At 26.9% G+C, this 26063-nt stretch overlaps 1 non-coding gene across 1 annotated transcript; it reads right to left on the reverse strand.

The window, feature by feature from the left end:
• Positions 1-23455: 23455 nt before the first annotated feature.
• Positions 23456-23528, reverse strand: trnat-ugu (transfer RNA threonine (anticodon UGU)). Its single transcript has one exon. It is a non-coding gene; the product is annotated as a tRNA-Thr (tRNA).
• Positions 23529-26063: the final 2535 nt, after the last annotated feature.

Here is a 26063-nt window from a genome sequence, read left to right on the forward strand (position 1 = left end):
GATCTTTTGTACCTCCTATGCTAATTTTTAAACACAAGAGATTCAAAAATGAGCTCAAATATGGAGCACTACCATTGAAAATTTTTAGATGTTCTAATAATGGTTGAAAAACCACAGATTTGTTTACTGTGGATAACAAATTTATATATATATATATATATATATATATATATATATATATATATATATATATATATATATATATATATATATATATATATATATATATATATATATATATATATATATATATATATATATATATATATTTGTTAAACAAGCAACTTTATTGAGACCAGTCCGGCAACAGCACAGTCCAAACTTTAAAGAGACCAGTCCGGCAACAGCACAGGCTGACCTCGATATCAATAAGCTTTTTTTTCACATCTGTGCATTAGTACACGTTTTTTAGATATACGTATATCGATTGACATATAAGGATAAGCGGAAATAAATGTACATACATTGACTGACAAATAGAAATGAGGTAATTAAACGTACATACATCCAAAACGATAACCGGATTTTTTGACGCTTTTGGCTGATTTATTTTTGATGCCTTTGACAAATTAAAAAATTTCAGCTTGGCAAGTTTTTCAATTGTCAGAAAATAATAACTGATTTTTTTTTTATGACAACAACAATGCAGGTCTTTTTCTTCTTGAAAATATAATAAATTTTAACTTAGAGTAATAAAAGTAAATTATAAAAGTAAATTATAAAAGCATAAGCTTCTCATTTTGAATTATAATATAAACAGAAAGGGACTAGAAAGAAACTAAAGAAGGGTGTAGATGATTTAACGAAAACTATATAAATCTAGTGTAACAATGACAGTAATGCAACGTGGGTGACAAAAATGCAAAAGACAGGAATAATACTAATTTACAGCTTATTATTTACTAATTAATTCTAAATTAATTGGAAGATAAAACTGGATAATATTGTGTTAATAGAGACTACTGTGTAATGCTTGATGTATATGGTATTATAAGTTAAAACAATTTATCACTAACTCATATACAAATATCCCAAGAGAAAAACTCACGGTTAAAATAAAACTTAGATAACACTGCACTTTTACACCACTAGTACTGTATCAAAGGTTCAAAGTCTAATCTTTCTTGCTTTAATATTTGTTGCAGGTAATTAAAAAAAATTTTTTGTATTAAATTTGTTTAACTGGTAAGCCCACGTTTGTTAAGAAGAAGAGCGAAGAATGATGTGCGTTGTTGGTCTGGCGTCAAACTGAAGTAGGTTTTATTAACATTTAGTTTGCTGAAACTTTTTTAAACAGTGGCTACCAGCTGCAGTTGTAAGAAACGTTTTTAGAGTTAGATTTTTAGGTACGTTTCTTGCAATGTTAATTTCAATTGTAGCGAATACATTTAAAAGGTTTAAACGAAGCATGTCATCAGGTTTTTTATTTTGCTATAGTTGAACCATTTTCTGTTTAAATGATTTTATTTTAATTATAAGTGTTAGACTATAAGAGATTGTCTAAATTTTTATTGATTTCTGTTTAAATTGTATTCAAATATAAATAGTAAATAACTTTTTTGTTTTCGAAGTTAAAAATAAAACATCTAAAAAGTTTATTAAAGTTTTAGCGGGGCGAATATTTAAAGCGGCACGATATTTGTTTTTTAGAGTAATTTTTTCAAATTTATGACATCAAAATAAAGTACTTTCTTTAAATTTTCAGACCTATATTTTTATATGATTCTGAATCAGCATAGTATATCTATCATAGTATGTCTATCATAATCAATCATAAAAAAAAGAGGGGGGAGTTATCACAATTAATGATTAAAACACGAAAAGATCATTTTGAAAGAACCATTGCTTTTTGAAATCCTTTACAACGATGTTGCCGAAATATTCTGAAAGTCCAAGTGTTTGCTAAACTCTTTTGAGTAAACAAAAATGCAAAACAATAAAATCATGTTTTGTTTGTAGTGAGGAATTTGTAAAAAAGTTTAGCTGATGTAGACAAAAGTTTCTTTTTCTTGGAACAGATTTGATATAAAAATTACCAAAAACTTCAACTTTTTTGAAACTACGCCATTCCATGCTCTCTTTTTTCTTCTTATAAAATTTTGTTTATTAGTTGTTTTGAAGTTCATCTTCTTGCATATTTATATTTTATGAAACATTTAATAATTTGATATTAATTATTTATAAATAAATAAAAATATTATTAATAAAGCTCTAATACTTCAATGTATTCCAACAAATCAAATGAAAGCACAATAGACGCAATTTACATTCCAAATTTTATTCAACACATCAACTTTACACGTGTTGGTGGTTGCTATGGTGTTGTTAAGATAAATTTCATAAGCGTATTTTCATAGAGATTTTAAAAATCATATGACGTTTGTAATAAAAAATAACAATAAGTTAATAATACAATAAAAATAAGTTTTTTTTGTATTATTGCTGAGAAACATTGTGTTGAAATTTTTTAAAGAGTCTTTAGCATTTTTTCACATCAAATTTTAAGGAAAAATATTGATGCTTTCTGAAATCATTTTTTAAAAAAAAAGGAAATTTAATTTTCTTTTACTTTTTTTTTTCAAATTGCCTTTGTTAAAATAATAATTAAGTTATAAATAAAACAGTATAAACACATAGAAAACTTCAGAAAACATAGAAAACATTGAAAACTTCAGAAAACATAGAAAACTTCAGAAAACTTCAGCAATAAAATTTTTGCTCACAATCTTCCAGCGGAAAAATAAAAAAAAAAAAAAAAAAGGCAAAGTAAGATAATACTGAAAGTTATCAATAACAAAAATTGCGTTAAGTTTTAATTAAAAATGGTGCAATATAAATAAGTATTTAGGGCTGATTAATAAATATTGACAAAAAAACAAAACAAAAAAGGAAAACAAATGGTAACAAAAGCTAAAGCGAAATGAAAATTATTTTGAAAAAATAATTGTGTTAAGTTTTATTGAAAATAATTTAACTGATTTATTAAACTCAAAATCTTTTAAATTGTTTCCAAAATAGATATTTGAATTCTAGTAAATCAAAGTCCATCTTTAGTAAATGCCGTTTTTAATCAGCCTTAAATCTTTCAAAAGTGCAGTTTAACAAAGTCATGTTTTTCATTAAAAATATGAAGAAAATTTTCTTAAACAAAAGTTTTATAATTATTTTCAATATTGAATTTGGTACGAGCTTAACTTAAGGTTTGTAGGAATGCAAAGTTGTTCTCTGAAAATTTGATAGGATATTTATGAGAGATTTCATTAAAGTATAACTGAAATGATACTGGAGGTAACCCAAATTTCGCTTTAAACATAAATAGTACTACTCGGTGAATATTAATAATATAAATATTTCAAGCTCCAAGTTAACATAAGAGAGGTTTGCAATGTGCATTCCTGTTTGCCCCAAATATCATCCAGCAAGTTTTTTTGTTTACTATAAATTTTTTAAAGCGTGTTTTTTTGTTTACTATAAATTTTTTTGACTTGAGTGTAATTCGTGCTACTTCAGGCAAAGTTACAGTAAGAAAGATGAACGTATGAACGAAAAATATTTTAGTATAATATAAATTTAATAATATAAAGATTCATTATTAAGAAACGACTTTGTTCGATATAACATGAAAGTACTTTTTAAGATTTCGATATATATAATATGGAATTTCCGTGACAATTTTTTTTATCTAAAAGCACTCCTAGAAAGTTTTTAGCCATTTATATTTTAACTGTTATGTTATTGATTAAAAGATTGGTCAATTTAGGCTTTTCTAGGTTTATGGAATGGGATAAACTTTGTTTTATCTATATTTAATGAAAGTCGGTTACTTATAAACCACTTGCTCATCTTATTTAACTCTTCGTTAAATATTTTATAAAGAACAATAATATCTTTGTGATAATAAAATAAGTTAGTGTCATCTACAAATACGATAGTATTTAATATTTTTGACGCTAAATATAAGTCATTTATATAAAATTGAAATAAAAATGGTCCTAAAATAGAACCCTGGGTTATAAGGTGATTTTTTGAATCTCTTGATACTTTAAGTATAAATTGCTTTCTGTTAGTTAGATATGATTTAAACCAAAGTAAACTTATTTTTAACACCTTAAATTTTTAGTTTTTTCAAAAGTATGTAGTGATTTACTGTCAAAAGCTTTGGATAAATCGATAGAAACCCCAATTGTATAGCAATCACTATTAAATATATTTGATATATGTTTAATTTCAGCCAGTAGAATGGTTTTTCTTAAAACCATATTGATTACAGTATAAAATGTTTTTTTCAGTTAAATATTTATAAAGTCAGTTATACATAATGCGTTCAATTAGATTAGAAAAGCAGGGCTACACTAAAATAGGTCTGTAGTTTGAAATATTAGTCTTATCACCTGATTTGTAAATAGGTATTGCTTTTGCAACTTTTAATTTATCTGGAATGTGACCTGATGTAAGAAATTAAAAATATGGAATAATAATAATATTAAAAACAGATTTATTTACATTAACATTAGTTTGATCAATACCTGCACTTTTATTTTTTTAATAAAAACTATTAAAAGCATTATACAGTTCACTTTTTTTCAAAATTGGTTCGTACATAATTATATCAGTTGTTGTAAGGTAAATAAAATTTTCGCTGCTAAGTTTGGACCAACACCAAGGAAAAAACTGTTCAGTTTCTCAATAATAACTTCTTTATGATAAATGAATTTTCTTTCAATAAAAAGTTTTTGAGGTTAGCTATTTTTTGCAATTTTTTTTCCCCAATTAATTATCTAATAATTTTTTCCAATTAGTTATCCCGTTTTATAACGGCTGTTATGAAAACTGTCAGTTATTACATTATCAAGTAATGTTGATGATATTTTAGTTACTTTTTATTATGTATGATACAAATTTATTCTACAGCAATTCTGATGTAAAAATATTGTTCAAAACAATGAACACTGAACTGGAAAGCTTTAACCAATGGTTTATAGCTAATAAGGTATCATTAAATTGTGAAAAAACAAGTTTTACTCTCTTCCATAAAATAAGACAATCAACTAATCTTCCGTTAAAGTTGCCAAAACTGTCAATTAATAAAAAAGAAATAAATCGAGTAAATTATACAAGATTTTTGGGAGTAATTTTTGATGAGAACCTATCATGGAAAAAACATATTAGTCTTATTGAAGCAAAAATATCTTCTGCTATAAGTGTATTATATAAACCTAGGGCCTTTCTTGATTATAAATCACGCAAAATGCTTTACTTCAGTCTTGTTCATTGTCATCTCTCTTACGCTAATATTGTTTGGGCTAATACACACAAAACTAAATTAATAAGATTACAGAGGCTACAAAACCACGCATGTAAAGCGGTTAACTATTTAAAAAGATTAGAAAACCCTTCCCCTGTAATGAAATACATGAATGTGTTAAATATATCAAAACTTGATTCGCTTCAGATATTAATATTTATGTATAAATATAAGAATAACTTGCTGCCAAAAGTATTTTCGGATATTTTTACATTGGCGTTTTCACAAAAATACAATCTTCAATCAAATAGCAACCATAACTATCAATTGAGCAGAGTAAAATCGCAAGTGTCAAAATTCTCAATTATTAACCAAGGTCCGTCATTATGGAATCAATTAAAAAATAACAATATAAAAGATTTGAAAAGCACTTCCTCTTTTAAACGACAAATGAAATTGCATCTCCTTAACTTCTGATATATATGCGAGTATGTTTTTATATGTGTGTGAAAGTATGTTTGTATATGTGTTTGTGTATGTGTATGTATATATATGAGGATGTATATATAAGTTTTTATTCTTTACCTTGTATTTTTCAGAAAAAAAATTTTATTGTAAATTTACTAAAGGCATGTGGGCTTTAAATGTTATTGTAAATTATGTTATTGAGTTTTATTCTTCACGTAGTATTTTTCAGAAAAAATGTTTTATTGTAAATTTACTAAAGCCATGTGGGCTTTAAATGTTATTGTAAAGAGACTCTATGAAAAGATTGTGGTGACACCAGTCATCCGTATCTTCTTTGAGCCCCTGTCTGTTTTATATATATTCTTTGTGTAACGTAAAAGTTTCATTGTAATTTTATTATTTTATTTTTATATAAACAGCGAAAAAAAAAAAAAAACTTAAACTTTTGTCGCTTTGTTTATAGTTGGGAAAAGGTAAAAGATATTAATATTTATGTATAAATATTAATATCTTTTACCTTTTTTGAAAAGGTAAAAGGTAAAAGGTTATTAATATATTATTCGAGAAAAGTATCAATAAAAGTTTTTGCGTCACTACTTAAAGGTCGAGTAAGTCAATGTTCATATCTTCAACAACGCAAACATGTTTCCGTAATATATTTTTTGCGTTAAAGAATGTGCGCAGATAAATTTTGAATGCTTTTAAACTACCAGCTGTCTATAAATAGCATTGATGACGACATTTAGCATAAATAGCATTGATGACAACATTTTTAGTAAATTTGTTTATTATCTAGTAACCAGACTAGTCTATGGATAGACTTACAACACAGACATAGACAATTCTGTATGTTGTAATGGACACAACAAATGTTTAATTTTTTGTCCTTGTTGTGTCTATCAAATTTTTGATGGTGTCCTAAGATTGCTCAGTTAAAAATTAATTTTCACTTCATAAGTCTACAAAGCATAATTTTTTGTCTATTTGGTGTCTATGATTTTGTCTAAATTTACTTGATTTCATAAAACCAGAAATATTGATTTTTGCCAATAAAATCTAAATTATCCAAAAAATCCCTTAGAAACAAAAAAGAAAATATACGATACATTATATTTGAATTTTATTTCATGGTAAAAATGACTTTTATGGTGACAAATTTAAAGTGGTGACAAATTTTAGGACGGAATATGACAATAATGTTTACACAAATAGTTGATTTTCCAAAATTTAGATCCAATCATAGTCAGATTCACAGTCTGAGGATAGAATGTTAAGAAAATCAGGATTGATTAGATTTTTTAAATGATAAACTTACCTTCAACTTTTTTGAAGTAATCCCAAACTGGAGAGGGCATTTTAAAAATAAATTTTCACGCACATTATACTGAGAATTGAAAAACAACTGAACTGAGTAATTAATGAACTTCAATTGAGCACAAAATAGTCCATTTTGAGGTTTTTAAATAGACATTAACTTTTTAATCAACAGCACACGCTGGACAAAAAATTAAAAAATGAACTTCTGTTAGAAAAATTGTATTTTTAATTTTGTGCTCGTTTTCAGTTTTTGAAACGATGCTGCAGTGAAAATTTAATTACTCGTTATAAGTCCAAATTATATATTAAATAGATCTTCTATACCTCATTAAAAAATCGAGATTGTTCATTTAGTGTCCGTTTTTAAAATGATTGTCTAGAAAGACAAACATTTTTTATAGACAATTCATTTTTGATAGTTGTAATTAAAATTGTTGCAATTAGTGCTTTGTCGAAGTCTATTTTTGTCCTTTTATAATAAGTCCATTAGAGATTGTCTGGTTGCTATTATTATCTCAACGCATAACGACACTCTCAAGCTGTATTGTTTAATTAGAGGTACGTTTAATAAAATCAATAAAACTGTGGATTTTAATGCTTACGCCACCACCGACGCAAGCATCGCGCTTGATGTACATACCTCGATTTATAATTGGATACATACCTTGATAATACTTAGTTTGTTAATTCAAAATTAGAATATTTTTTTTATTGCTTTTAAGCCAAGTTTCTTTAAAACTAATTGTTTTAAAGTTGGTTAAGTTCCTCCAATAAACATATAAAGTTCTCGAAATATTTATTCATATTTCAATATTAATACGCAAAATTAAAAATCTTTTTCTTACAAAGGTAATAAGTAGATTCAGATTTCAAATAGTACTCACTTTCTAAAAGGTTTTTTATAAAGTTATTAAATTTATAATTGATAACATGTGTAAGTAATTATATATACATTTTCTAATTGCAAAAGCAATTATATATACATTATCTATAATAATGTATATATTATATTATCATAGATAATGTATATATAATTGCATTCATTGATAGACCAAACTTTTATTTTCACTGGGGTGAAAATAAATGTTTGGTCTATCAATGAATAATTTGTTGCGTCTATCTGTAAATAATAAAGTAACTCTTTTCATCCTTTTTTAACTGCTGTTTCAACTGAGTATCAATGTTCCCCTTTATAGTGACTTTTCCAAAAAAGCAGTTGACTGCATCAGCGTATTATTCGCTTTGTTCATGCCTCCTTATAGAACGATGCCTATATGACCAGTTATTAAATCCAGTCCTATAGTTTCAACCTGAATCTTGTAAAAAAAACAAAAAAACAAAATATTTTTCCAGTGGATGATAAATAGATAAGATCTTTCACCATTTTTTTTCTTTCATTTTTCAACTTGAAAGAAAAATAGTTCAGTGAGCAGTACCTTAAATTTTTGTCACTTTTTGTTGCGGACAAAAATTTTGTTTGTCACATTTTGTTTGTTACAAAAATTTTTACTTTTAAATCTTCAATGGAATATTTGTATATATATATATATATATATATATATATATATATATATATATATATATATATATATATATATATATATATATATATATATATATATATATATATATATATATATATATATATATATATATATATATATATATATATATATATATATATATATATATATATATATATATATATGTATATATATATATATATACCCAGGAAAAAAAGTTTAATAGAATTTCTATAAACTTTTGGAACATATGGTCTATAGAAATTCTATAGAATTCAATAGAATTTCTATAGAATCTCTGTTAATTTCTATTGAAATTCCAATAGAATTTTTTTTCTACTTTTTTTTCAATAGATATATTTTTTCTACTTTTTATATAAGTATATATATATATATATATATATATATATATATATATATATATATATATATATATATATATATATATATATATATATATATTCCATTGAAGATTTAAAAGTAAAAATTATATGAAAAAAATATTTAAGAAAAAAACTGGAAGTTCTAAAGCCAATTATCGACAAAAATAGATTAATATGCAAATCTTCTTATCCCGCTCAGTCATATTATTTTGCGTATTAAAAAGCTGGACATTTTATAAATTTTTTGGCCTTGTAGTAGTGATATTTAGATCCCAACAAACCCACAGATGCAGTGGTAAGTAAATTTTAAAAATTTTTATAGCCAAGCCCCCAGTCGTGTTTTATATTAAGATAACCTATCGCAACTATTAGAATTACTTGTTGACGCGTGTGCTACATAGTAAAACTAGTTGAATACTGTTTTTTCACGATGAAATCATGAAGTATAATATGGTTTCAAAAATAAAAGTTGAAGAGTTGAAAATCTACCTGAAGTTAAGCGGTATAGAAGAAGAGCTTGTGGCTTGTGTAATTGCAAAACAATGTTTTTTGTGGAATGAAAAAAGCAGAATTTTAAAAAAGAGATTTAAAAAAATAACATCATTAGAAACCAAAGCTAGACAGTATACGGGTATCTGATCCGTTTATATTGTTTATGGTTGGATGAACAAAGAAGAGGATATGTCCTTCAAGCCAGATATACTCAAATATTTAATCTTTAACCCATCAGAACTCGGACGCAAAATATATTATAAGCAAAATATACTTATAAAAATATTAAAACTCAAAAGTATACAGCTACCATAAATGCCTGACTTTATCCCCTTAAGTATTGTACTTTAACAGATAGTAGTTATGGTATATTAAAATGAGAATGTCGGAAATATATATATATATATATATATATATATATATATATATATATATATATATATATATATATATATATATATATATATATAAATACATACATATATATATAAGAATGCATATTATAAAAATTTTATTGTTAGAAAAATGCGCTTGTAACTAAAGTTTATTATTGTAAAAGTATGGCTAGGAATCGTCGAACGTGCAATTATATTGCATGCATGCTGCAGCAATGCATAAATATTGCAAAAATAATATAAAGAAGTAACAAACTGCACTTCAATAAAGTGACATTTATAAATGGTACTGTGGTTTATCCTCCTCCGGCTAATTGCCATATAGAAGCCACATTACCAAGGACCGCAAAGACAAGTTCGGCTCCAAAAGGAGCGTCATACCCCGCTCTACGGACCAAGAGTAAAGTGATTTTAGGAAGAACGAAGAGATTTTAGAGTGAAAGATAAAAGTAGTCGATTTAGAAAGATAGCTTAAAGACAGCGGACAGGATTGCACGCGGTGTTAGAAGGTGCAAATAAAATTTGTTCGCGAAATAATTTTTAATTAATACGTAACAAAAGTGACATTTATAAATGAGTTTACTGCAGAAAGGTAAAATTTATTTTAATTTTTTAAGTTTTTATATATTGGAATTTATAATGTAATGTTTGTGGGTAATATTTATGATGAAATATTTCTGGTCTGATGAAATATTTCTAATTTTAAGTTTTACTGTTAGTAGTTAAAATTTAGATTGTAATTTTCACTTATTTTTATTTTTATTTAGATTGTAATCTTCACTTATTTTTTTTTAACTTGTTTCAACCTGCTATTAACCTGTAATAATAACCTGTAATTTAGATTGTAATCTTCACTTATTTTTTTCAACTTGTTTCAACCTACTATTAACCTGTAATAACAGTTAATAAACGTTTATAAAAAATGTATTGTTAAAAAATGTGTGTTATTGCGACGTATTTCTATCAGAACTTTTTATCTTTACGAAAAATGGTTTTGAACGGTGAGTCATCACTAAATTGCAGTTTTTGAGATTTAAAATATATTGACTAAATTTTAAGTATTAGTTAACGTTGTCCACGAAATTTTTTAATGAAGCTATTGAAAATAACAGCAAGTATTTTAGAATTTTCTCAACTTACACTTCTATCTATTTTTTATTTTAATGAGTGACTAAAGGGGCTCTATGAAAAGGTTGTGATGATAAACGCATCATCCTTACCTTCTTTGAGTCCCTGACTGATTATAATAGTAGATATATGTTATAAATAAAAAAAGATTAAAAACGTTTTTTATAAAGGTTTTTTATGTTTGCAATGTTATTTATTTTATATGAAAAATTGTAATATTGTTTAATCAGCGAAATAAAAGTTAGATATAAAAAAAAAATCACAATGTTGGCTATGTTCTTCAACGCTAAATATTTCAAATATCCCTATTGGTTTTAGTAACATTTTTTTTAAGTTTGTGGATTCCTATAGACATTGTTTTCCTCGTTTCATTAATGCAACATGCAATCAAGCTAGTATACCCCGGGTGAAAACTTGGAGGTAATTTTGATTTATTATATCGAGTATTAAAAAAGGAATTTGTATATTAAGTAAGGAATTACCAAAACGGAAGATGTTGACTTTAAATAATTCTTGTGTAAGTATAAGGCTCAATTTAGGTATCCATGGTAAAGCAATTAGACTTTTGGTGTCATTCTATGAAAACAATGATGAATTTTAAGAAAATTTGTGACTTTTTGCAATATCTAGATATTGTTTATATGAATGTCTCTTTTCAGCAAAAATAATTATAAAATAACCATTTTGAATGTTACGTTCAGAAAATATTTTATATTCTCTAGCTAAAAAACTTTTTAAAATGTTTATTACTATACTCGATGAAATAGTTTTATAAGTACATTTGTGATTGCACTTTTACGATATATGAAAAACTTATAATTGTAAAGCCAATGATTGGTCAAAAAACATCGACAAATATACAAGATTTGTAACGCCTTATTCAGTCGATAATGGCTCTATGATATAAATGCATAAAAGATATTACCATAAATATACTTAAATATAACTTTTATTTAGAAGAAATAGTATGATCCCGAACCGAAATATTATATATATATATATATATATATATATATATATATATATATATATATATATATATATATATATATATATATATATATATATATATATATATATATATATTTATATATTATATATATATATATATACATATATATATATATATATAATATACATAGATATACATAATATAATTCTATATTATATTAGAGTCAATATACTATATAATATAGAAATTTTATAAAACATGTATATATATTTATATATATATATATATATATATATATATATATATATATATATATATATATATATATATATATTTATATATATATATATATATATATATATATATATATATATATATATATATAATATAAATAAATTATTTAACATATATCATATAATATGAAAATATTATATAACATAACTATATAACAAAATTTATTTATATTTTATATAATGTGTAGTAGGTGGTCGGAAATAAAATAATTGCCTAAAATATTTTTGTTTTTAAAGATAAAAGAACCATCATAGGCAGTACAACAATGATTTAATTGTTAGCATGTTTTTATTTATTTTTGTTTTTTATTTCAATTAATCTCCCCAAGTCCATGAAGTCCACTACAGTTGAGGAGGCTTTAGTTGTAATTACAACCCTCTCTCAACTCTATAACTTCGAAACACGAATCTTTACAAACAATGTACGTGTTTCGGAATGTTTAACTTGCATGTTTCCAATCTGTAACAGTGATGTGTTCATGGTTTTTAATCTTCACTAGTCTTTATTATTGCTTGTATTAATCAGGATAATTTTGTCGTTTTATATGACTTTAATCTCTTTTATAAATTCGTTATAATAACATACTGCATAATACCTTCCCATAATAATTTTTGAAAACAAAAAATATTTGTTAAAGCAGGTTGAATAAATATTGTTTAAAGTCTATCTATTTAAAACAATTATAATTATCTTTTCAGTATATGTTATTACTTTACGTCCGTATATGTTATTACATTATGTCCGTATATGTTATCACTTAGTTTTATGAGTAATTTTGTTTTAATTAGAGTTAAGAAAAACAAAAAATTTGAGAAAGACTAAAAATAGATTTATAATTTATAGGAAAAAAAAAAAAAAAACTTTAAAAAAAAGTGATAAAATAGAAAAAATCTCTTACGGATTACTAATTTAATGAGACAGTCGACATTTTTTGTTTGTTTGTTTGTTTGAACTTCATTGATTTATCCAAAGCATTTGACACTGTCAATCATGAAACAACTTAAACTAAAAATTTGGTTTAAAAACTGCTTGACTAACAGGAATCAAATGAAACCAAAAAAAAAACTTATAAGTTGCGAGGTTCCCCAAGGATCTTAGAACCATTATTGTTTCTATTGTATGTAAATGACTTATTTTAGCATCTAAAAAATTAAATTTTATATTGCTTGCTGACGATTCCAATTTGTTTTATTCACACAAAGATATAAAAAAAATTTTAAAATTTTTAATGAAGAATTATCTAAAGTAAATGAATGGTTCATTAAATGTAGATAAAACTAAATTCATCCTGTTCCACAAAACAAATAAAGTTGATAATTTTCCATTTAAACTGCCAAATTTTTTATTCAATGAAACAGATGTAAAAATGGAATCTACAATTAACTTTTTAGGAGTAATTCTTGATGAAAACTCATGGAAGTTTCACATCCAATCCATTGAAAATAAAATCTCTTATTATATTTCTGTACTTTATAAAACAAAACCATTTTTAAATACTAGAGCTCTAATGAAAATTTATTTTTCATTTATTCACAGCTTTCTTACTCCAACATTGCATGGGAAAGTACGAATTACTGAAAACTCAAAAAACTTTAAAGTAAACAAAAGCATGCTTGAAGGATTGTATTTGGGCCAAACAGAACTGTGTATTGCGAACCACTATTAAATCGTCTCATGGCCTTAAATGTTTATAAATTAAACACTTACCAAATATTCCTTTTCATGTTTAAAATGACCCATGGAATACCTCCACTTATATTTCAATCTTATTTTAGTGAAATACCTCATAATTAGCCAACAAAGTTTTCAGAGAATATTATTGTTCTGAGAATTATTTTAAAAACAAGTTCTTATCGAATTCAATATCGAAGACCTTTTTATGGAAAAATTTTATTAAAATGTCCAATAAAGAACACTACTCACTAGAAAAATTTAAAACAGTTTTTAAAAGAATCTTACTTCAATAAGATTTTAGTACAATAGACTTTTTTCTTTTTTTAAAAGGTAAATTTAAAATAGAAATAACGTTTTCATTAGCACTAAAATTTATATTGTTAAACATGTATTAAATATATTTGTATTAAAATACTAAACTTTCTTTATTTTTTAATTAATCAAAAGTCATTTTATTATTTGACAAAAGTTACGTAATTTTTGACGTTTTTGTATATTTTATTTTTTGTTTATAAACACGGACAATATGTAAACGGGGCTCGGTGATTAGACAGTCAATGTCTTCTTCTTGCTCCGGCCAATTTTTATAAATGTAATGTCTTTATTGTAAATATATGAAATGGCAAAACAAAAAAAACAAAACTATGTAGAGTAAAACCGGTTCAAACCGCACACCATATCATTCCGCACACCATATCATTCCGCACACCATATCATTCCGCACACCATATCATTCCGCACACCATATCATTCCGCACACCATATCATTCCGCACACCATATCATTCCGCACACTGATCGAAATTATCAAATAAAAACTAAACGGATATGGCTATGAAAAAAATAAAAATATATTCAAATACAGAACTATTCGAATTGATAAAATTGTATGCCGACTCAACTCCATTTTTTTCTTTTTTTATACAACTTTAACTGGAAGTCAAAATTTTTTATATATTTTTTATCGTTGGATACAAAATAGCGCTTGAACCGAAACTGATATAAAAAATAATTTTAGCACTATCTTGGTGGTAATTTAATTTTAACTCTGATCAACAAAAAGTTAAATATAAAATCAAAAAAAAAAAAAAATTTACTGATAAAACCGCACACTCGATTAATTACTTAGTTTAGTTTTTTGCAAGTGACTAAGCGCCTATCTTTATCTAATTAACTTAATGTTAATTCCGGTTTAATTATGAATGAAATATAATATTATTTGTTAATATAATAAACTCTTACTTATTAAAAACCAATTATTATATTATTTCTTAATATAATTATCACTCGCTCAATTCAATTAACTCACTCACACACATGTCAACTAAAAAAACAAAAGCATACAAGGAAGACGATTTACTAGCCGCATATGGTATGAATAAAAATAAAACATCACTGAGAAAAGCTGCATTCAAAAACTTGTATGTGGCTACCTTAAACGCTAAGATCAATTGCACTTGTTCAAAAATGGCAAGCCTGGTAAAGACTGGTTTTATGCCTTTATGAAAAGATGGTTAAAAGAAATTTCAACAAGAAAAGCGGGTAACTTAGCATCTAAAAGAGCTGCTTCTTGTACGCCAGAAATAATTGATTGTTATTTTTGAATGCATCGCCAAGCAATATCAACAGACTGGTATAACTTTTGGGTTGCATATTTGGAATTGTGATGAAACAGATTTTTCGGGTGATCAAGGCAAAGCAACCGTAGTGTGTCGAAAAGGGACAAGACGTGCATTTAAACTTACTGGCAACAATAAATAAATTCATTATACTGTAAACAATTGCTGCAATGCTGATGGGCATTTAGCCCCACCATTTGTGATATACAAAGCCAAAAAAAACTTTTGTCTTGACTGGGTAAGAGGTGGTCCAGCTGGCACCAAATATTCAATTTTAAAATCAGGTTGGATGGAGCACGATACGTTTATTGAATGACTGAAAGAAGTATTTATACCCGAAACTGAGCAAATTGGTGGTATTCATATTTTAGCATTAGATAGGCATACAACTCACATAACTATGGAAGCGGTATTGCTGTGTATAAAAAAACAATATAATCTTGATTTGTCTACCAAAGCATTCTTCACATATTCTACAACCATTGGATAGAGGTGTCTGTTTTCATTTCAAACAAACTTGGAAAGAAATTCTTACAAAGTATTACAAAGACTCAAAATGTAAAAATTTAGATGAACAAAATTTTCCACCGTTTCTTAAACTGCTGTACGAGAGTGGTAAATGTTTTATACGCTTGCATGCAATCGCTGGTTTCCAGTACACTGGCTTATTTCCACTTAATAAAAACAACATAAATCATAAGGCATTAGCAATCACACAAAAGCTTAATCCACCTTCATCAACATTAGCAGCCTCCGCATTACCTACACCATGTTGCTCAGACACAGCTTCATCATTTTCAACAGCCGCCCCAGCACCTACTCTAACTACACACCATTATCATCTTTCTCAACTACACCAGCTTCAAGTTTTGATTGGTATTAAGCATGTGCGTTGCAAAAACAGTATCGAGATAGAGTTGAAGCAGTTTTTTCAAGCCAGAAATCAATCGCATGTTAAGAAACCGAAGCAGTGCAACATGTCAAAACTTGGCGGTAAAATGTATTTTCGAAGAAAATGCGATCAAGTTCTTCAAACAAAAAGATAAAGAAAAAGCAACAAAGGAAGCCGTGAAAGTTGCTAAACTTAGCGCAAAGCGTTTACTCTTTATGCCAAGTACTCAAATGCCTGGGCATAACATTGCTGAGTAGCTTCAGCAAAACAATAATAAAGAACAGGTACCAGCAGCCAAACGATTAATAGGTTCAAAATATAAAAAGTTTAGAGTACAGTTACACACAGAAATGTTGCAATGCAAGAATTCGATGTGTTGGAAACGGTTGTGCAAAGAAACATGTTTACCAAAGAAATATGTAGTTGGAACTAAACTTCTTTGTTGCAATAAATGTAAAAACTTTAATATAGTTTCTTAAATAAATGTTGTGTTCAAAAAAAAAATTATAAAAAAGTTAAAATTTAAAAAATTCAATATTTTCTCAAGTGTGCGTTTTTATCAGAATGTCGCCTAAAACCACACAATTTTTTTTTTTTTTTTTTTTGTAATTTTTTTTTTGTGGGTACGTGTGTTATTTTTTTGTTTTTCACTGCAAAGGAATTGATCCACAAAATATTAACAGTATATGTTATATCTGATTGCAGGGGCAAAAAAAAATAAAAAAAGACTTTCTAAGTCTTATCGCCAAGCTCCTAAATATAGAGGTTAGGCGTCTAACTATCAAGTTTTCGCCCCTTTTGGTTTATGTTGAAATTAATTTCTTAAATTACTAAAACACTATTATTCCAACTATAATGCGTACGATTAATTATAATTAATTATATATGGAAGTTAATTAATTATTACGATTAATTAACCGCTTATTTGATAGGAAAAATTAAAAAAAGTCTCGCAATTTTCTAAAACTTAATTGACTATAATAACCTCTTAATGCTATTAAATTGTATTCCCAACGGAAGAGAATTCCCAATGGGCATATATAAGCTGTTTGTTTAAAATTAAAAAGTACCAAAATGAAAAGATTAACAGTTTGAAATAAGTTTTAATTTTTTTCAAAATAAAACTAAAAATGAGTGAAATAACTTTAAGAGAATATAGATGCGGATGTTGTTTCAAAAGATGGATAAAGTAAAAAATAAGCGTGGAATATCTAGATATTTTTTAGAAACGAAGTTGACGTTTCTAAATAAAATACGAGAACCAATCAACAAAAATAAAAATGTCATTGAGCTTGGAACACGTTGCTGTGCGGCCTGTATTCAAAGAGCACGGAGAAAGGAGAATGAGGAAATAAATTCACCGTTAAGTAGATTTATAGAGACTCGGTCGTTTGATTTTCAAACAACGAATCTTGAGTTGTCTGAAACGCTTGAAACAAATCAAATATCAGCTTGCCCACCGATTATTGAACAAAATGAACAAATACCACTGAGGTCTTAAAAAAGTTTTCTAGTTGAGTTTAAAAAAGAATTAGTTAAGCTAAAAAAAAGCGAAGAAATGAGCGAAAAAAATACATCAATTTTGGTAGATATACCTCGAATAACTACTTCTCATCGCTATTGTTTCGTATGTCACATTAATAACTCTTTAAAAAATTTCAAATTCTTTTCAGGGCAAGGCATCATGACTCTTATGTCAAAAAAAAATTCTTTTACCTACTGGATCAAGATGCTGCGGAGAGCATTTGAACGAAGTTATATTATTAAACAATGAAGCTTTAAATCAGCTGATTGTTGTTAAAAAGAATGTGAAACTAAATGCATCAGAAGTTAAATCTTTACAAGAGATGTTTTGATATTATGCTCAGCATAGCAGTTTATTTTCAAAGTTTTCTGATATTTCAAAACTACCTGATTCTATTTGCCTGCGAACTACTGGATTCAATAGACAACAATTTGAAGAACTAAGTGGAGATTTGATTTCACTCAGAAACACCAGTAGTAGATCTGAATCTCAAGTTCTAGCCATCTTTCTGTTTTGGCTAAAAACTGGCCTTGATCAATACACTGTTGCTGATAAATTTTGATATTGACTCTCATTTTGAAGTATCTCGATATTTGCAACAAGTAAGAGATGCTTTTGTCAAAAATTTCATCCCTAATAACTTAGGTGTAGGTCACTTAACAAGGATTGAATGGTTAGCAAAAAACAGCGAATTGGTCAAAGAAATAATTAATGCTAAAGAATCTCAGTTGATATTAGTTGTCGACGGAACTTACTGTTATTGTCAAAAGAGCAGCAACAACTATTTTCAACGAAAAACATTCTGCGTACAAAAGAAAAAACACATTTGGTTAAACCTTTTTTATTTTCTATATCAAATGGAAAAATTGTCGATGTATTTGGACTTCACGAGGCAATAAAAATAAAAGATGCTTCAATCATGAATGATGTACTTCTAGGCGACGAAAATCATAGAAAATTGCTTCATCCTGGTGACATTATATTACTTGATAGAGGTTTTCAAGACTTGATAACTTAAAAAATACTTATAATTTCAAGCCAAAAATGCCTGCATTTGTAGAAAAAGGTCAAAAACAATAGACAACATTTCAAGCTAATCAATCTAGCATGATTACCAAGTGTCGTTGGGTTATCGAAGTCACAAATTCATTTCTAAAAACATCTTTCAGAGCCTTAGATAAAGTGCACAATATCTGTTTGCCTCACACACTCACCGACTACAGAATTGCAGCATCCCTTATTAATAGATTTTTCAAGCGTCTTTACTCAGACCAGGATGACAAACAAAAAATTATTAATAACATTAAAGTAAAGCTTCATTTAGAAAATAGTTTGGAAAAGCTGGTCAAAACTGAAAAACTAGACAAAAAGAGTTTGTTTGTAAACATTGAAGTAACACTTATACTTGGTTTTCCTAAATTGCCTGAAGAAATAATAATAAACAACATCACTTTGGGCTCATATCAACTTAGGCCATGCTTAAGCTACATTTCTGAACATTTCAATATGTGAAATTGTTCAATCGATAGGGAAATCAAAACTTCTTTCTCTTATTATCAGATCTTGTCATTCTGGGTCTACAAAGTATAAAGTATACGCGCAATATTTACCTAATACAAATGATGAAACTGGAATCGAAGGATTGTACTGTACTTGTAAGACCGGCATGAGAACTGTAGGCTGCTGTGCGCATATTGCTAGCGTAATTTATTATTTAGCATGTGGAAAGTACTTAGAGATCTTTCCGAATTCAGCTGGATTACTAACATTCTTTTTTACTAATGACGCTTAACCAGAAACTTCAATGTTGACACAAATTGAAACTTCGGAAGATAAAGTTTATGAGTCATAAAAAATTAAAAAAGGTTTTGAAAAAGAAGCCTAAAATTAATTTAGTTTTTTCTTCTGAGTCATTTGATGATCATTCAAGCAAAGATGAAGATAAATCTATCTAGAAAAAAAAGCGTTCGCTGTCTAATAAGCAGGATGTAGTCAGTCCAAAGAAATTAAAAGTTCACGAAAAACAAAGAGAAAATTCGTGGTTTTTTATTAATATTTCTAAATGGGGAGGAAAGCAGGTCTTAAACCAATCTTGTCTTAAATACATATACTTTTCATTTATACACTGTTACCTAAACTATGCTAACATTGCTTGGTGCAGCACCAATGTTACAAAGCTAAGTAAACTTCTATGTAAACAAAAACACGCCATTAGGATTATTACAAATGAAAATCGCTTCTCTCATTCAAAAATACTTTTTAGTAAACTTGATATTCTGAATGTTTATAATTTAAATCTCTATCATGTTCTTATATTTATGTTTAAACTTGATAAAAAAATGGCACCATATTTATTCAACTCTTTATTTAAAAAAATAAATCACATATACAGCAAAAGATTTTCAAATAATAACTATACTCAATCCAAAACCTACTATTCTGCCACTAAATACTCAATCACAAACCGAGGACCTAAACTCTGGAATACACTTTTAAATAATGATCTTAAACCACTTTCTTCGCTTAATCAATTTAAAACTAAACTTAAGCAAAATCTTCTACTAAACGACAATGAACTAAATTTCTTCTGAAGCGTTTAAAATGAGAGTACTATTATTAATGATTTAGTATTAATAATTGTTTATTACTAAGATTGTCTATTCTAATACATAAATATGATAAATAATCTTGTCTCTAGTCTTGTTTCTGTTTGTTTGTTTTTGTTTTTTTGTTTTGTCTTTTTTTTTTGTTTTTTGTTTTTTTTTGTTTGTTTGTTTGTTTTTTCTTCTTTATTGTTGGTCTTTTTAGTAAGTAAAGTAAACTTAAGCGTTAATAAAAAAAAATAATTTATAGCATATGTAACTTATACGGTTTTTATTAGCATTGTAATTTACGGTATATTTATTACGGGGCTTAGTGATAAGGCAACTATAGTCTTCTTTTTGCCCCTGTCATATATTGTTTTTTATTCATGAACATTGTTATTGTAAATACTATTAACAACGAAATATATAATTAAAAAAAAAAAATTAAAAAGCTTATTAAATCAAATTTTAAAAAGTCATTTAAATTATTGAACAATTGATTATTTTTTACTCGCGCTTTGGACTTCAAGCAAGCTGTCTAAGAACATATTGATTAATTTGACAAACTCTGACATCAAAGAAAAAATTGCTTCTATAATAGGGTTTATTAATAAATTTATTAATAAATAAATATTATTTTATAAAGCAAAAAGTATTTGGCTCTTAGACGTTTGCAAGCTTTGTGTTTCTCAAGACGAAAATTGAAATCACTTGATCTTTACATTCGGAACTGAAATGGAGCATTTCATTAATTTCATTGAGCCAATTCAGTCTTTTGAGTCATAAGTAATTTGCAATAATCAATTGTGTATATCTTTTGGCGAAGGTAAAATGTACAAGTTTATATGCACTACCTATTGCAAAAGACAGCATTTTCGAAGTATTTTTAATATAAAATAATTTTGTTCACGATATAAAAAAGTAGAATTGGTTAAAATAAGTAAGAAATGAATAAATTTATTTATCAAGGCAAACTTCATGCAACAAAAAATAAATAATAATAACCCCTCCCCCCAACCCCCCCCCCCCCCACACACACACACACACACACACACAAAATTGCTTTTTTATGATAAGTTTTTGGTGTAATAGTTATAATTATATAAAGTAACCAGTCATTGTATAGAAAGCTATTGTACCGAAAGAAATATAAGACTCAGCATTTTTTAGTATATCTCAAAAGATAGATTTTTTTAATTAGCTAAACTTTATTATTTTTTTGTTGATGTAATGAAATATTTAGTGCCAAGCGGTCTTTTTTTTTTCTTACTTCAGACACTAATTTAAACTAATTCTAAGGATTAAAGTAACTATTTATAATAGTTTTAAACTTAAATAGTTGTATATAGTTTTTTTAATTTAAACATAATTATTTTATAATTATTTAATAAGAAAAATTAACATAAGAGAAGTTGTTGTTGTTATATAAGTTATATCTATTGTATAGGTTATATAAGTTATATCTATTGTATAGGTTATGTATTATCTTATGCTCATAAGAAAAGTTATTATTATATAAACGTATATTTTATATAAATTATTATCTTATGCTCATAATTATTTATTTTTTTGTCTTTTTAACACAGCGACTTAAAAACGCCATCTGCTTTCCTCTCTTTTAAATGAAGATTGTTAATAAAGGGAACATTAATAGAACACTTTATGATATCTCTAACTTCTTGAGTATTTCTTAATACCACAATTAATAATGACCATGTATAAAACATGCTTTACGAGTTGCTTACATGATTATTTAAACTGTTTAACTACTATTGTCCCTCGAGTTCAATTATTAAAATCCCTTGAGTTCAAGTATTTTCTTAAAAAATACGTTACTAATTAGTAACAACATAGTATAAGATAAGTAAACATTACATTAAGCTAGATATTAACAAACATTGTTATGTTTTTTCTAAAATAATTAAAAGGCTAGACAAAACAATCTAATTCTACATTAGTAACACCGCTTGGCACTGAATGCTGCAAAATAACACCACAGCTTATAAGTTTTGGTGTTATTTTGATGCTAAAGTAATGAAACTTAGTTTTTCATAACGAAAAATATGTTAGATAAAAATTGTAGTAAAATTTTTTTACAATACTAGACATCTTTCTGAAATTTAAATTCAAAAAATTTGAAATCTTATCATTTTAAGGTTTGAGTTAATAAATTTGAATAAATAACGAATAATTTTTTTTCCGCGCAAAACATAATATATTTTGATAAGTTTTGTTAATAACGTTATATTCAATAAATTAGTTTTAATTGTCTGGATGATATTTTCTTGCTTAATTAATGTTATTTTTTTGAGCTCATTTTAAAGTGCTCATATTACCAAGTGGTCTGGGTAATATGAGCACTTTTGCTACTTTCTTAAAACCTCTGTGTTTTTAAGAAACAATATCGGGTGCTATCTATGCGGATCATGAGTAGTAATTCCTAAAAATTGTTTATTTGCAAAAATTTTGGATCCACCATAATTATTTTTGAAAATATTTCAATTTTTGCTTAAGGTACTCATAATACCCTAATCTACCCCAACCCGACTTGCTTATCAGATATATTATTCAGTACTAGCAGCAAGCAACCCGGGTTACTTGCTGCTAGTACTGAATAATATATCTGATCATTGGAGAGGGTACTGACTGTTACCACTTGTAAGTAAACTGAGACTAACCACGGACCGACTGACTCTTACAAAAAATGAATCTTAACAATGTCACACGCGAATGTTTAGAATTTAATAAAGAATTAATTCTAAATTATTTTTTTTCTTAAGTCTAAAAATTTCTAGTTAATTAGAAACAACCATAAATGATTAGCAGTTGCGAAAAAATTTTAATATATTATAATATATTATTAATTTAATATATCATAACTAATTAATAATAAAACTTTTAATGATATTAAATACAGGGTCACAATGTTCTAAAATTTTAAACTTTAAAACAAAGTACAAATGCAGCCCACGGAGAGAGTTGAACTCTCGACCCCTAGTTTACAAGACTAGTGCTCTAACCACTGAGCTACGCGGGCTTCTATAACTTCCAAAATTAAAATAAGTTTTAACAAATTTTTTAATTTTTATACCTTTTATATAGCATTGCGAATTTTAACATATGCGGTAATGTAAAAATACTATGTAAAAATTAAAAAAAAAATCTCTAAAAATTCGCTTTTCTTAAAATGCACGTGAAACGTGCATTTTAAGAGAAACCGAATAGTAATAATTTATTTTGTCACAAAGAACGATATCATCAAAATTAACATACTTGTGGTTTATAAAAAATCCCTGGCGAGCCTCCGTGCTTAAACTTTTGCAATCTTTTTGATGATTACTGTTAAGTTTATGTTATCAGCAATCTCACTTGTAGAAATATAACAGTAACTACTACTTATGACCCCTTTAATAATTCTATATTTTATATTATAAAATATATATAAGTATATTTGGTGACGAATCCAGTGGGAGGGGGGGAGGGAGGGGATTCGGGTATGCATAAAGACCCCTCACTAGAATCTGAAAGTCCTAAAATATCCCCCCACCCCCACTCACCCCCTCCACCAAAAATTCCTGGATCCGTTACTGAGGATATTATTGAAAATTTTGGTGTTTGAAAAAAATTCAAGTCTCTCATTGTAAAAGTATGGGTTGCACCCAGTGGGCATGCGTCGTCCGGGGGAAGACCACTAGGCAAGAGTCAATTTTGCAATCATGTTGTTACAACAATGCATTTACTGCTCTGAGAAATAGTTTAATAAACTCTGCGGATACAAGTACTTCACATGAATAGTCGTTATCACAAAAACCGCCTTCTAAAATCAATTACCTTGACTTTAGACAAGATGAAAGAGATAAAAAGAAGAAAAAATTAAAATAAGTGTACAATGTGAATAAGTTTTTACTTAACGGCTTATTTAACCTAAAGCCTTCTGTAAAGTATCTTTAATAAAGGTAATTCGTTTCAAATAAGAATTACTATTCCTATTTGAAACGGATTAGTTAGGTAAACAACCAACTCATTCGGATAATTTTTTTATTACTATTACGTCATTATTTTATTATTTTTAATCTTTATTAATTTATATCAAATAAATGATAATATGTATCATGTATTCGGTAACATGTATCGTATGTATCTAGATTACATTAAAAATGTAACAACCATAATACCATAAAACCATTTTATTAATTTAGTAATTATCATAATAAATTAAGAAAGCAACCATTGTGTAGTAGTTAAAGTTCTGGCTTCAGAACTAGAGGTCCATGCTTCGTAGCCGGCTCTAGCCATAAATGTATGATTGGTTAGGCAGGAGGCGTGAACTTCCTGGTTAAATGTTATTCCGGGGTGCTCAGTAATTTGGTCCGTTAGGACTTCTTAGAGCACCTAATTAAACTAAAAGAAAAAAGTGCGTAATAATACTTGTGCATATGATATATTAGTTTTATTTAGTTTAATAAAAAATTTGATTTATTTATAATAACATTTTGTTTAATTCTTAGTTATTAAGGACTTGAACTTCCAAGGGTCCTAAAGGCATAAAAACTATTAAAGATTAACTGGTTTCAGTGTTGCTAGATAGTATTTATAAACCATTTCGTTTTGAAAACAGTGTTTCACAACCTTTTTTTGTTTTAAATTTGAGAAGCATCAATAGCACTTGCAACACTATTTAGGACCGAGTCTATTCGCACGATCATCATGCGAATAAAAAAATATTCGGACGACTATTGAGCAAAAATAAATAACTTTTTTTAGATTTGAACAAATTTTTCTTCATTTATAAAAGTGCCTAAACTAAAACCTTTAGTCGTTGTATGGACACTTCACCGCGCCTAAATTAGTTAATATATCGCTGCATTTGTTAACTTACAAACCAGAAAAATTTGTTATAACTCGAAAAAAAGGAGTTTGTTTGGAAATGAGAACAGTAAAGAATATATAAAGTGAAAATACATGGTTTAACTCTTATTGCAATACATGATCTATGAAGAGTATCAATTATTTAGCATAATCATTATTAGGAGTAAGACCCAAGTAAAACCAGTAAGAACAAGAACAAGTAGTTAAAATGTGGTGTTGTTACCAAATTGGTAATGTTTGGGTCAAAAATAACAATACTTATTCTGTATAACCACATTTTAATACCTTAGATTTAGAAAGTTCAATGAAGGTATTGTTACGCTCAACTTAACATTAAAAAAATGTTTAAAAGCACTGCTACATAAAAATTGAAGCAAGTTATCCGCTTCCAGATTAAGGACTGTAAAATTCGCTGATTTTTTAAGAAGGATCACCAGAAACTGTTGTCAACTCTTGTAAATATTTGTAAAATGATTTGATATTTTTTACATCTGCCTGGTCAAGTTTTGGCGTATTCTGAATGGATTTAATCTGTGAAAGATTTAAGGTGGCCGTCTGGTAAAAAAATATTTAAAAATCAAATTTTTGTTAATAGTCCAGTTTAAAAGAAAAATTTGTGCTCTTTTAGAAAATATATACTTTTAAACATATTTCTTAACTAAATTTTTTAAAAATTTTATTCCTGTAAAGACATGTACTAGCC

This window comes from Hydra vulgaris, chromosome 08, assembly GCF_038396675.1.
Source record: "Hydra vulgaris chromosome 08, alternate assembly HydraT2T_AEP".
Classification (NCBI taxonomy): Eukaryota; Metazoa; Cnidaria; class Hydrozoa; order Anthoathecata; family Hydridae; genus Hydra; species Hydra vulgaris.